The sequence below is a fragment of the Mobula hypostoma genome, chromosome 4, assembly GCF_963921235.1.
Source record: "Mobula hypostoma chromosome 4, sMobHyp1.1, whole genome shotgun sequence".
Taxonomy (NCBI): domain Eukaryota; kingdom Metazoa; phylum Chordata; class Chondrichthyes; order Myliobatiformes; family Myliobatidae; genus Mobula; species Mobula hypostoma.
This window is the reverse complement of record NC_086100.1, coordinates 199,410,749-199,421,745: the sequence shown is the minus strand read 5'-3', so window position 1 is coordinate 199,421,745 and position 10,997 is coordinate 199,410,749.

Genomic DNA, 10,997 nt, shown 5'->3' with positions numbered 1-10,997 from the left:
ATATTTTCTATCTATTTTTCTAACGCGTCCAGTCTAGGCTCCCAAATTTCTTTGGACTCAAGCCGTCCGTCTTTTCTCACCCAGTTCCGTTTCAGCATGGGAGGGACAAGCACTGTCTTATCTTCCTTTTCCTTTAATTTTTTTGACAAAGCTTCCCTGATTCTCAGGATGAGGGGACTGAAAATCATTCCCTTGATAGGATCTGTCCCCATCTTCTTGGAACAGTTGTTCCATCCTCAAGTATCCCAAATCAGGACTATCAAGTACGTCAATTGTTATGTGCCAATGGTGATAACATTCTGTCTCTCCCCCACCAATTTCAGCTGGTTGCTATGGTACCACCCACTTTTATCTGGAGAAGTCAGCACTTTAGTGCACTGAAGGATTTGCTTTGCCTATAATTTCATCAGGCCCTGCAAATCTTGGATTTAAAAATGAGGTGGGTTGGTGTATTCTAATCATCACTCTTTGTCCTGGGCTTATTTCTATGGGACTGACTTTTGAGTCAAAGTAGGCTTTACTCTTTTGCCTTTTCTTTCCCTTTGGTGGGCTGCAACATAATTGGCCTCTTTCACTGTCTCTACCAATTGTTATACCCACTTTTCTGACACAATCCCATCGATTTCGGGTTCTGAGATATCTAATCCTAACAACTCCTCCAATCCTCTCATGTCCCTTCCGGTCATGAGTTTATCAGGGGTGTAACCATTTGAAGATGTCACTGTATTCCTTATAATCATCAAGGCATGAGGCAAAACTACTTGCCATGTTGTTGCACCATTTTTGCAATCATATTTTTTAGTGTTCAATTCATCCTTTCCACAATTCCACTGGACTGTGGTCTATAGGGTATATGAAATCTCTGCTTGATCCCTAAAAGTGCCATGACGCCTTGCATTATCTGGGCCGTGAAATGTGTGCCTTGATCCGATTCGATACTCTAGGGTAATCCTCAGTGAGTAAATATCCTTTCCAGTAAGATTTTTGCAGTGGCCTTTGCGGTGTTTGTCTTAGCCGGGAAAGCTTCCACCTACTTCGTAAAATTATCTATTACTACCAGAATATATTTTTACCCTCCAGGGGTGAACGGTAAGAGACCAACATAATCTGTCGGCAATTGGTCTGGTGTGTCGAAGGGCTCCTTTCTTTACATTTCTATCAGGATTATATTGTGCACGAATCAAGCAATTTTTGACATAATGCTCCACATCATCCTTCCTCTTGGGCCACCAGCCCACTTCCTTGATCTTTTCCAGGGAGCTTCCACACCCCTGGTGTCCCCGTAAATCATGGAACCAATGGATCATCTGCTTTCTTCCTCCCTCTGGAATCACAAACTTTTCTTCATGAAGGACAACTCCAACTTTGACAAACACTCCCTCGTGCTCTTTGTATATTTCAGACCCTGCGCCTTCTATCAATTTTTAAAATTCTTTATCTTTCTTCTGCTCCTCTGTTAAATCCATAACCTTAATCTCTTGTTCTTTCTGCCTCCCAATCTCCCCAATCTGTGGCTGCCATTCCTGCCCGGATAAAGCACCTCGCTTTGCCAATTCGCCGGCCTTTCTATTTCCCTCAGGAGATAATTTAGAGTGGACTTTCACATTTACGACTCCATATTCTTTTCCTTTTGCCTCTTCAAATATATATTGCAATAAAGCAGCAGATGGGAGGGGCTTTCCGTCAGCTGAAACAAACCCCCCGGCTTCCCACAGAGGGAAATGTTCAGTAAGGCTGTTACAAACGTACATACTGTTACGTACCCCGTAACTGGGTTGCCAAACCAGCAGAAATGGATCACTCAGTTGGAGTCTGGAGTACTAGAACTAAGAAAGTTTTATTAAAGAAACAAGCAACACATTAATCGAAAGGATAATAAATGCAACAGTTCAGCGATGATAAACGCACATGTGCACAGAATTAAGATAACAGCATCAATCAAGCTCTATCGTTGTCTAGGGGTAAATGACCAATTTCAAAATGACTCAAAGTTCAGTCCAGTTTAGTAGTTCAGTTCGCAGTAATCGTTGCCATGGCGATGGACAAGGTGGGGGAAGAGAGAGATAGAACAGGAACAACTGATCATTCAGAACGGCTTCACTCACAGACCAGCGAGATGGCTCACAAACAGCTTTTGGGCGGGTCCTTGGTGATGTCACCTGAGGTCACCGACTGTGACCCCTCCTCCAGATGCGGTCGATCCTCTGCAGTGAACCCGGCACCCAGGCAAGGGCGGACACACACCGGGTTCCCGCTGATCGTACCTTTCCACCCTTGTCGTTGTCCGGTACTTCTCACCCACTCGTTAGAAGCGCACCGCTTCCAGGGTCTCGTTACCTCGGGTGGCGTGTGTGTCTGTCTTAGCGAACCTGTCCCTTTTTATCCCCCTGCTGGGGTATCGCCTGTCCATCACTTCAAACAGTTCAGGGTTCAAAGGGGGGAGCCGCTCCAGACAGCTCTTCCTCCCACATCCCTTCATTACACATCTCCAGACGCTGCTCCATTGTTCCTTATCTCTCCTTCCCCTGAGGGCAGGTGGCAGACCAACTGCTGATGCCACTGATGCTAGCCCAGGCCAGCAAACATCTTAATTTTATGTGTATTCTCGTAACAATACTATCAGTGTATGACTGACCCAGGCAGAAAACGTTCTGTGTGGCTGACCACAAATACCACAGCTGCCAATTCTGCTGCCTGTGCACTGATGGTAACTTTAAAGCTACACTATGCCTTTCCTGGCCATGTCCATCCTCGACATACATGCCACACCCAGCTCTCCTCTCACCCTCCTGTACTGATGAAGACCCATCTACAAAAATTTTAAAGTAGGCTTTTTCTTTTTTCTTTGTGTCTTTGTTCTCAGTCATTACCTTATCTGATCTGCTTCCACGCCCTCCTTTTTGTTTCAGTACAATTGGGCCCTTGGGATCATTTGCTATCAAGTGTGTTCTGTCAGTATTGTAAATGGATTAAGTTCCACTATGTAGGCGAAATGTCATGCCGCCCAGAAAAACACTAAGAAGAGTTTTACCCATTCTACTGGTGAGACCATGCGTGATGCATACGCTACTGGTCTTAACTTCCCATGCGTCTCCTGTGACAGGACTGCTGAGAGAGTGGTTTCAGTTGTGACCACCTCCAATGAGAATTGCTCATTCGGATTTGGAGTTTTTAAAGCAGGCGCAGTGGCCAATGCTTGATTCAGAGCTGTGATGGCCTGGGTGTGTTCTGATTTCCATCCCCACACTACATTCTTTTTCAGTAACACTATTAAAGGAGGTGCCTTAGTGAAAAATCCATCAATGTGATATCTACAGTATCCTACCAGCCCCAGAAAGGACCACAGCACTTTCAGGTCTCGGGGAATAGGCAGTTTCATAACCAATTCTACTCTTCACTTATCAACTTCTCTTTTCCCCAGTGTCAAGATCATTCCCAAATAACTAACTTCTTGTTTCATCACCTGTGTTTTTTTATGGTTTACCTTTAGTCCCAATGCAAGTAATAATTGCAGCAGCTCTGTCAATAGCTGATAATGTTCCTGCTTGGTTTCAGTCTGCAGGAGTAGATCATCTACATATTGTACCAAGCACTCGGGTTTTGAGAACCATTGTAACCCTTCTGCTAAATGCTGGTGAAATATAGATGGGGAATTCTGTGGTAGGGCAGTCCATGTATACTGCTGTCCCTGAAACTGTCAACTTGTATTGACACTCTCTTTCTGGTGGGATAGACCAAAATCCATTATTTATGTCTAAAACTGTGAACCAGTCTGCTCTTTCATTCTGTTTGACCACTGTCTCCGGGTTAGTTGCTACAGTTGGGGGTGTTAGTGGAGTTACTTTATTCAGCTCACAATAGTCTATTGTCAACCTCCAACTACCATCTGGTTTCCTCACTGGCCATTTGGGTGAGTTGTCAGTGGAGGCTACTAGCCTCAGTCCCCCTTGTTGTCCCAAACTCTGTATTACCTTACCAACACCTTCCTCACTTTTTTGGGAAACCCATATTGCTTCTGTGGTTTGGGGTCTGGACCTTGTATGCACACACTGCCAGCCATCTTTCTGCAGTCATGCATGTACCGTGCAAATGCCCCTGAGTTCTGTGCGATCATTTGCTGCAGCATCTGATCACTGCCCATCTCCGGTTTGATCCACATCTCACCCATTGTGCAGATTCTATCCTGATATTCTCCTGCTGGGATCTGCAGCTGGTGGATGTTACTCATGCCTGTTGGCATCCCTAATTCATACAATTAACTAGTCTAAACAAAGCCCCGCTTTGGCCATATAGTCACTCCCCAGTATGTGTTCCTGCTCCCTGGGTAAGTCCACCAACACTACTGAATGTTCCAGTGCTACGTGTCCTATCCTTACTTCCAATGGTACACTCACATGTCCCACTTGCGAATATCCTGTGAATCCACTAGGGATCATTTTACCTTGTGTCTCCCAATTTACCTTATTTATATTAGTGGTGTTGACGGTGGTTCTTGATCCTCCAGTGTCCAATAAGAAGGTAACAGGGCAGCCTCTGACCCTACCACTCACTGGAGGTCTCCCGGTTTCATCTCACCTTGTGTCACACAGCCATGTTGGTGAGGCCTGACACCATCACTGAAGCTCAGGTTCAATTCCCTGGATGGTGGTGTCTTCACCACGTTATTTGTGGGCTCCATCGTTCTGACCCCTGCAAGGGCAAACCACCTTGCTCTGGTCTCCCACCTCTCAGATTTGGGAATTCTCTTTTAATGAGTCCCCTTTGACCACAGTTATAGCATTTAAATACCCACCTTCAGTTCTCCCTCTTCCTGGCTTTGTTCCATCTCCTCTGCCCTTCCTTGCCCCTTGACATCATGGCAGGGAGACCCTTAGAGTGGGTCCCCTACCCTCATTTCCCCTGGAAGTTGCCTGACGTTTGATAGATAGCACTTTCCCATTATTTGGTATTTTCCGCGACTCAGTATGTGTGGGTTCAGAAGGAGCAAACATTTCCAATGCCTTTTTTGATTCATTGGTGGCGTGAGACACCAGTGTCATTAACCATCTGTCTGAGGGCTCTGGTCAGAATGGTCTTAATCTAATGCTGTTTCATACACACCTTGGAACACAGTTCATAAACAGGACACATACTTAGTGGGATGCTCACCTCTCCTCTGGTAACACTTGGCTGGCGCGTCTACTGGACACGTCCCGATATCTTTAGCAACGTCTCTCAACTGCTGTACTCCAAACGGAGGGTTCTATGCTATATTCTGGTTTTGATTTCCTGCCCCGACTGCACCCATTCTGGAAATAGCTAGGGGAGGGCAGTGGCACTGTCACCACTGCCAGGTCCTGAGCATTGTACGCCGGTGGGGGGATGGGGGAGATCCTCGGGGAAAAACGCTTCTTTGTTATCGTAACCGTATCGAGCCGCATCATCTGCTAAATTGCTCCAATCCTTCTCTCCGTATTCACCTATTTTGATGATAGGAATATTCTGGAAAGTGTGGTTTGGGACAGGCTGTCTTCTGGCAAAGGTATGCTTGGTAAGTGGGAAGCCTTCAAAAGTGAAATTTTGATCCGTGATGTCGGAATTCTATAAGATGGATTTAAGACCAGCGCTGCTGTACCCTGCACGTCTAAGGATTCGCATGTTAGATGGAGCCCTTCGTTTTTTTGATTCTCCATCGGATGCCCAGAGTTATCTGGATCAACTTTCATCTTCAACATCTTAATTGCCTTTTTTTAATTTTCTCCATTGATCGGAGGCTGTGAATTGGTTGGTTTTAACTTTTCTGTGCCCTATTTGGGCAGAAAAGTTTACTTTCGATTTCTTAATATGGCTGCTAAACTTTCTTTTTAACTGCGTCATTTCTTTCTTTTCCCAGGGGATTCTGGGTGGTTACTTCCCTTTTGTCATCTTACGTATTTCCTGTGCGGCCTTAAATTTTGTAGTTTTTTTTTAAATTTTATTCTGTTTTGCTTTTTATAATCATTTTATGTTAATAATCCTATTTTTTTTGTTGCTGTGTCTATTCATGAGTTTGAGGTTTATTGTGGTTTTTTTTTAATATATACTTTCCGGCTTTTGTTCTGTTCTGTGTGTATTTTAATTGAGCTAACTTTTTTTTACTTATTTTTTTACTGTTTTACAATTAGCTGATCCTTTTCATATTTATACCTTTTTTTTAGGGAGCGTATACCGGAAGTCATGGGGGTAGTTTTAGCGCTTGCTTCTTTCTGGCGGGTCTGCTTTAGATTTCGCCTTGGGGTCCTGGGGTGGGGGGCGGTGGGAGGGGCTTCACGTTTTAGTTTGTTTCTCTTTGGGCTATATACATTATTGAAGTATTGGTTGCGTCCTTTTCCCCGGTATCTTTTGTATGTTCTGTTTCCTCTCCGGGTTTGTGGGTCGCGCCTATTGTCAATCCTCCTTGTTATGGGTTGACTTTAGGATTTATGGAGTCTATTATTAATTTTGTCTCCTGGAATACTAATGGTCTTAATCATCCTATTAAAAGGAAAAAAGTTTTTAAAGTGTTCCGGAGACTTAAAGCACAAATTTTATTTTTACAAGAGACCCATGTACGGAGGGGGGACAGACTACGTTTTTTCAAATTCTGGAAGGGACAACAATTTCATTCGAACTCCAATGCTAAGATTCGAGGCGTCTCTATTTTCATAGACTCCTCAGTTACTTTTATACAACAGGATATTATCTCTGATCCGAATGGTAGATTTTTATTGGTTAGTGGTTTATTATTTAATAAAAAAGTAGTTTTGGTTAATGTTTATGCTCCTAATATGGATTGTCCGGAATTTTATAAATCATTGTTTGATCAGTTTCCGAATTTGAACGAGTTTTCATTGATTTGGGGCGGAGATCTTAATACCTGTTTATCTCCAGCTTTGGACCGTTCGGCTCCTTTACGGACTTTACCTAATAAATCTGCAAATTTGATTAATTTTTTCCTTTCTGATTCTGGGTCGACGGACATTTGGCGTTTTCTGCATCCTCAGGAAAAAGATTTTTCCTTCTTTTCACATGTTCATCATTCCTATTCAAGAATTGATTATTTTTTCATTGATTCTCGTCTCATTCCTTCAGTGATTAAATGTGATTATGATTCTATAACCATTTCGGATCATGCTCCACTTAAGCTTTCTATTAAAATTATGGCCAATATACCAAACAATAGACAATGGCGTTTTAATTCGCTGTTGCTTCAGGACTCGGACTTTGTTAATTTTATGAATGAACAGATTGAGCTTTTTTTTACAATTAACCATACAGAAGATATTTCGGTTAACACTCTTTGGGACACTTTTAAAGCCTATATTCGGGGTCAGATTATTTCGTATTCCGTTGCTTTGAGGAAGAAACAGAAGCAGGAGGAGATGGTAATTGTGGACAAGATTAAAGAAATTGATAAGAAATATGTTATGGCTCCTTCTGAGGAGCTATACAAACAAAGAACTGAACTTCAAATGGAACACAGTTTACTACTCTCGTCCTCGATTGTAAACCAATTAAAGAAAACAAGAAGTGATTTTTATGTTCACAGTGATAAAATTGGCAAGCTGCTGGCTAATCAATTGAAATCTAATTATGTTAAATCTCAAATCAATCAGATTTATAACCAAAATGATCGATTGATATTGGATCATGTGGGGATTAATCAAACCTTTTGTGATTTTTATTCTTCTTTATATCAATCAGAGTCTCCTCGAGATTCTAAATATATGAATGATTTTTTAGATAAGTTAGACTTCCCTCTGATTTCACAGGATATGTCTTCTTTATTAGATACTTCCATTACAATGGATGAGATTAAGAATGTTATTTTTTCTATGAATCTGGGGAAAGCTCCTGGCCCTGATGGGTTTACCGTTGAATTTTATAAATGTTTTGCTTCTTTATTGATTCCTTGGCTCTATAAGGTTTTTGAGGCTTCTTTGAAACTTGGTAAACTTCCGGAATCTTTTAATAGAGCATCAATTTCTTTAATACTAAAGAAGGATAAAGACCCTGCTCAATGTGCATCTTATAGACCAATATCTTTATTAAATGTTGATTCTAAAGTTTTTTCTAAGTTATTAGCAAATAGACTAGAAAAAGTGCTTCCTTCTATTATTTCGGAAGACCAAACGGGTTTTATTAAAGGTCGTTACTCTTTTTATAATATTCGTACATTGTTAAATATCGTTTATACTCCCTCACAAAATGTTCCTGAGTGTGTTATTTCTTTAGATGCCGAGAAAGCTTTTGATAGAGTAGAATGGCCTTATTTATTTAAGGTGCTTGAAATGTTTAATTTTAGCTTGAAATTTATATCCTGGATTAAACTGTTATATCACTCCCCTGTAGCCTCGGTTCGTACTAACTCCTTAAACTCACCTTTTTTTCCTCTCTTTCGTGGTACTCGACAAGGCTGTCCTCTTAGTCCCCTATTATTTGATATTGCATTAGAACCTCTTGCAATTGCTATTCGAGAATCTTCAAATATTACTGGGATAACTCGGGGATTAAAGTCCCATAAATTATCACTCTATGCTGATGATTTACTTTTATATATTTCTAATCCTGAGAGATCCATTCCTGCTGTTTTAGAGTTATTAGCACAATTTGGTCTTTTCTCAGGTTATAAATTAAATCTTAGTAAGAGTGAACTTTTTCCGATTAATAAACATCTTCCCTTATATTATAAATTTCCATTTAAATTGATTAATAATTACTTTTCATATCTTGGGATTAAAATTACTTGTAAACATAAAGATTTATTTAAGACTAACTTTTTACCATTAATAGACCATATTACTCAACTTTCATCTAAATGGTTTCCCTTATATTTAACTTTGATTGGTCGTATTAATGCAGTTAAGATGTTTTTTTTGCCAAAATTTTTATATGTGTTTCAGGCATTACCAATTTTCGTTCCTAAATCTTTTTTTGATAAAGTTGACTCTAAAATTTCTTCATTTATTTGGCAGAATAAGAATCCGAGACTGGGTAAAATACATTTACAGAAAGCTAAGAGAGATGGAGGTTTAGCATTACCTAACTTTAGATTTTATTATTGGGCTATTAATATTCGACATATGAAATTTTGGTTACTTGACCGGGACATACTATCTATTCCTAAATGGGTAGCATTGGAATTACAATCTGTTCAGGGTTATACACTTGGTTCTATTTTAGGTTCCTCTCTTCCTTTTGATTCGAAACGTCTTAAGCAGGTCTCTAACCCGATAGTTAAATATGCTTTGCGCATTTGGTTTCAATTCAGAAAATTTTTTGATCTTAATCAATTCGGGTTAGCGATTCCTATTTTAGGTAACATATTTTTTCCTCCCTCTTTTACGGATCGCGCTTTTCAAACTTGGAAGACTAAGGGTATTTTACGGTTTTTGGATTTATTTTTAGATGGTTCCCTTATGTCTTTTGAACAATTATCTAATAAATATAACTTATCAAGAATACATTTTTTTAGATATTTACAAGTTAGAAATTTCCTAAGTACTATACTTTCTTCCTTTCCAATGCTTCCTCCTATATATATTTTAGATTCGATAATTAACCTTAATCCATGTCAGAAAGGTGCATCGGCTATGATTTATAATATTATTATGAAACTTAGGAAAGCTCCATTTGATAAGATTAGGGTAGATTGGGAACAGGAATTGGGGCTTACCATTTCTGTGGATGATTGGGGGCAGATTTTACAATTAGTTAATACTTCCTCTATTTGTGCTAAACATTCCCTAATTCAATTTAAAGTGGTTCATAGAGCACATATGTCCAAAGATAAGTTAGCGCGTTTTTACTCGCATATTAATCCTTTCTGTGATAGATGTTCGGGGCAGATAGCCTCTTTAACTCATATGTTTTGGTCTTGCCCTACTTTGGAAACTTTTTGGAGAGATATTTTCAATATTATTTCTAAGGTATTAAATATAGATATCTCTCCTCACCCTATTACTGCTATCTTTGGACTACCTAAAATTTCTAGTAATCTTTCCCCTTCAGCCCGTAGAATGATTGCATTTCTTACTTTAATGGCGAAAAGATGTATTTTACAACATTGGAAAGAGCTTAATGCTCCAACTACCTTTTTTTGGTTTTCTCAGACGATTTTATGTTTGAATCTGGAGAAAATTAGAAGTAACCTTTATGATTCTTCATTTAAATTTGAACAGATTTGGGGACCTTTTATTCGATATTTTCATTTAATGTAATATTTACCCTTCTTGTTTTTTCTTCACTGTTTTAATGGAGGTCGGGATTGAGGACGTGATTTTAAGTTTAACTCTGTTTGGTTTCAAGTTAGCCCATTGCTTTGCTTTGCTTTTAGTTAGTTGCACGGTGGGTTTTTTTTTGGGGTTTTTTTTTCTTTTTTTTTCCATTGATATATATAAAATCTAGTATACTATTATGTTATCTTGGTTTCTTATGCTTAAATTACATTGTTTGTAGTATTTTCTTTTTGGTATTGTTATCTTTTGGAATTTTATTATACTTTAACATTGTATTAATGTTTATATGGCTTACCTTTTTTGTATACTTACTCAATAAAAAGATTTAAAAAGAAAAGAAAAGTGAAATTTTGAGAATACAAATTTTGTATCTGCTTGTCAGAATAAAAGGTAAAGATAACAGGTTTTCAGGTAGGGAACCTTGGTTTTCAAGAGATATTGAGGCCCTGGTTAAGAAAAAAAAGAGGAGGTGCATAGCAGGTGTAGGCAGGTAGGAACGAATGAGCTGCTTAGGAAGTGTGAGAAATGCAAGAAAGAGATCAGGAGGGCTGAAAGAAGGCAGGAGGCTGCTCTAGCAGACAAGGTGAAGGAGAATCCAAAGGGATTCCACAGATATGTTAAGAGCAAAAGGATTGCAAGGGACAAAGTTGGTCATCTGGAATATCCGAATGGCAATTCATATGTGGAGATAAAAGAGATGGGGGAGAATTTTTTCTTGAATGCATTTTTTGAATCTGTATTTTTTCAGGTGATGGGCACAGA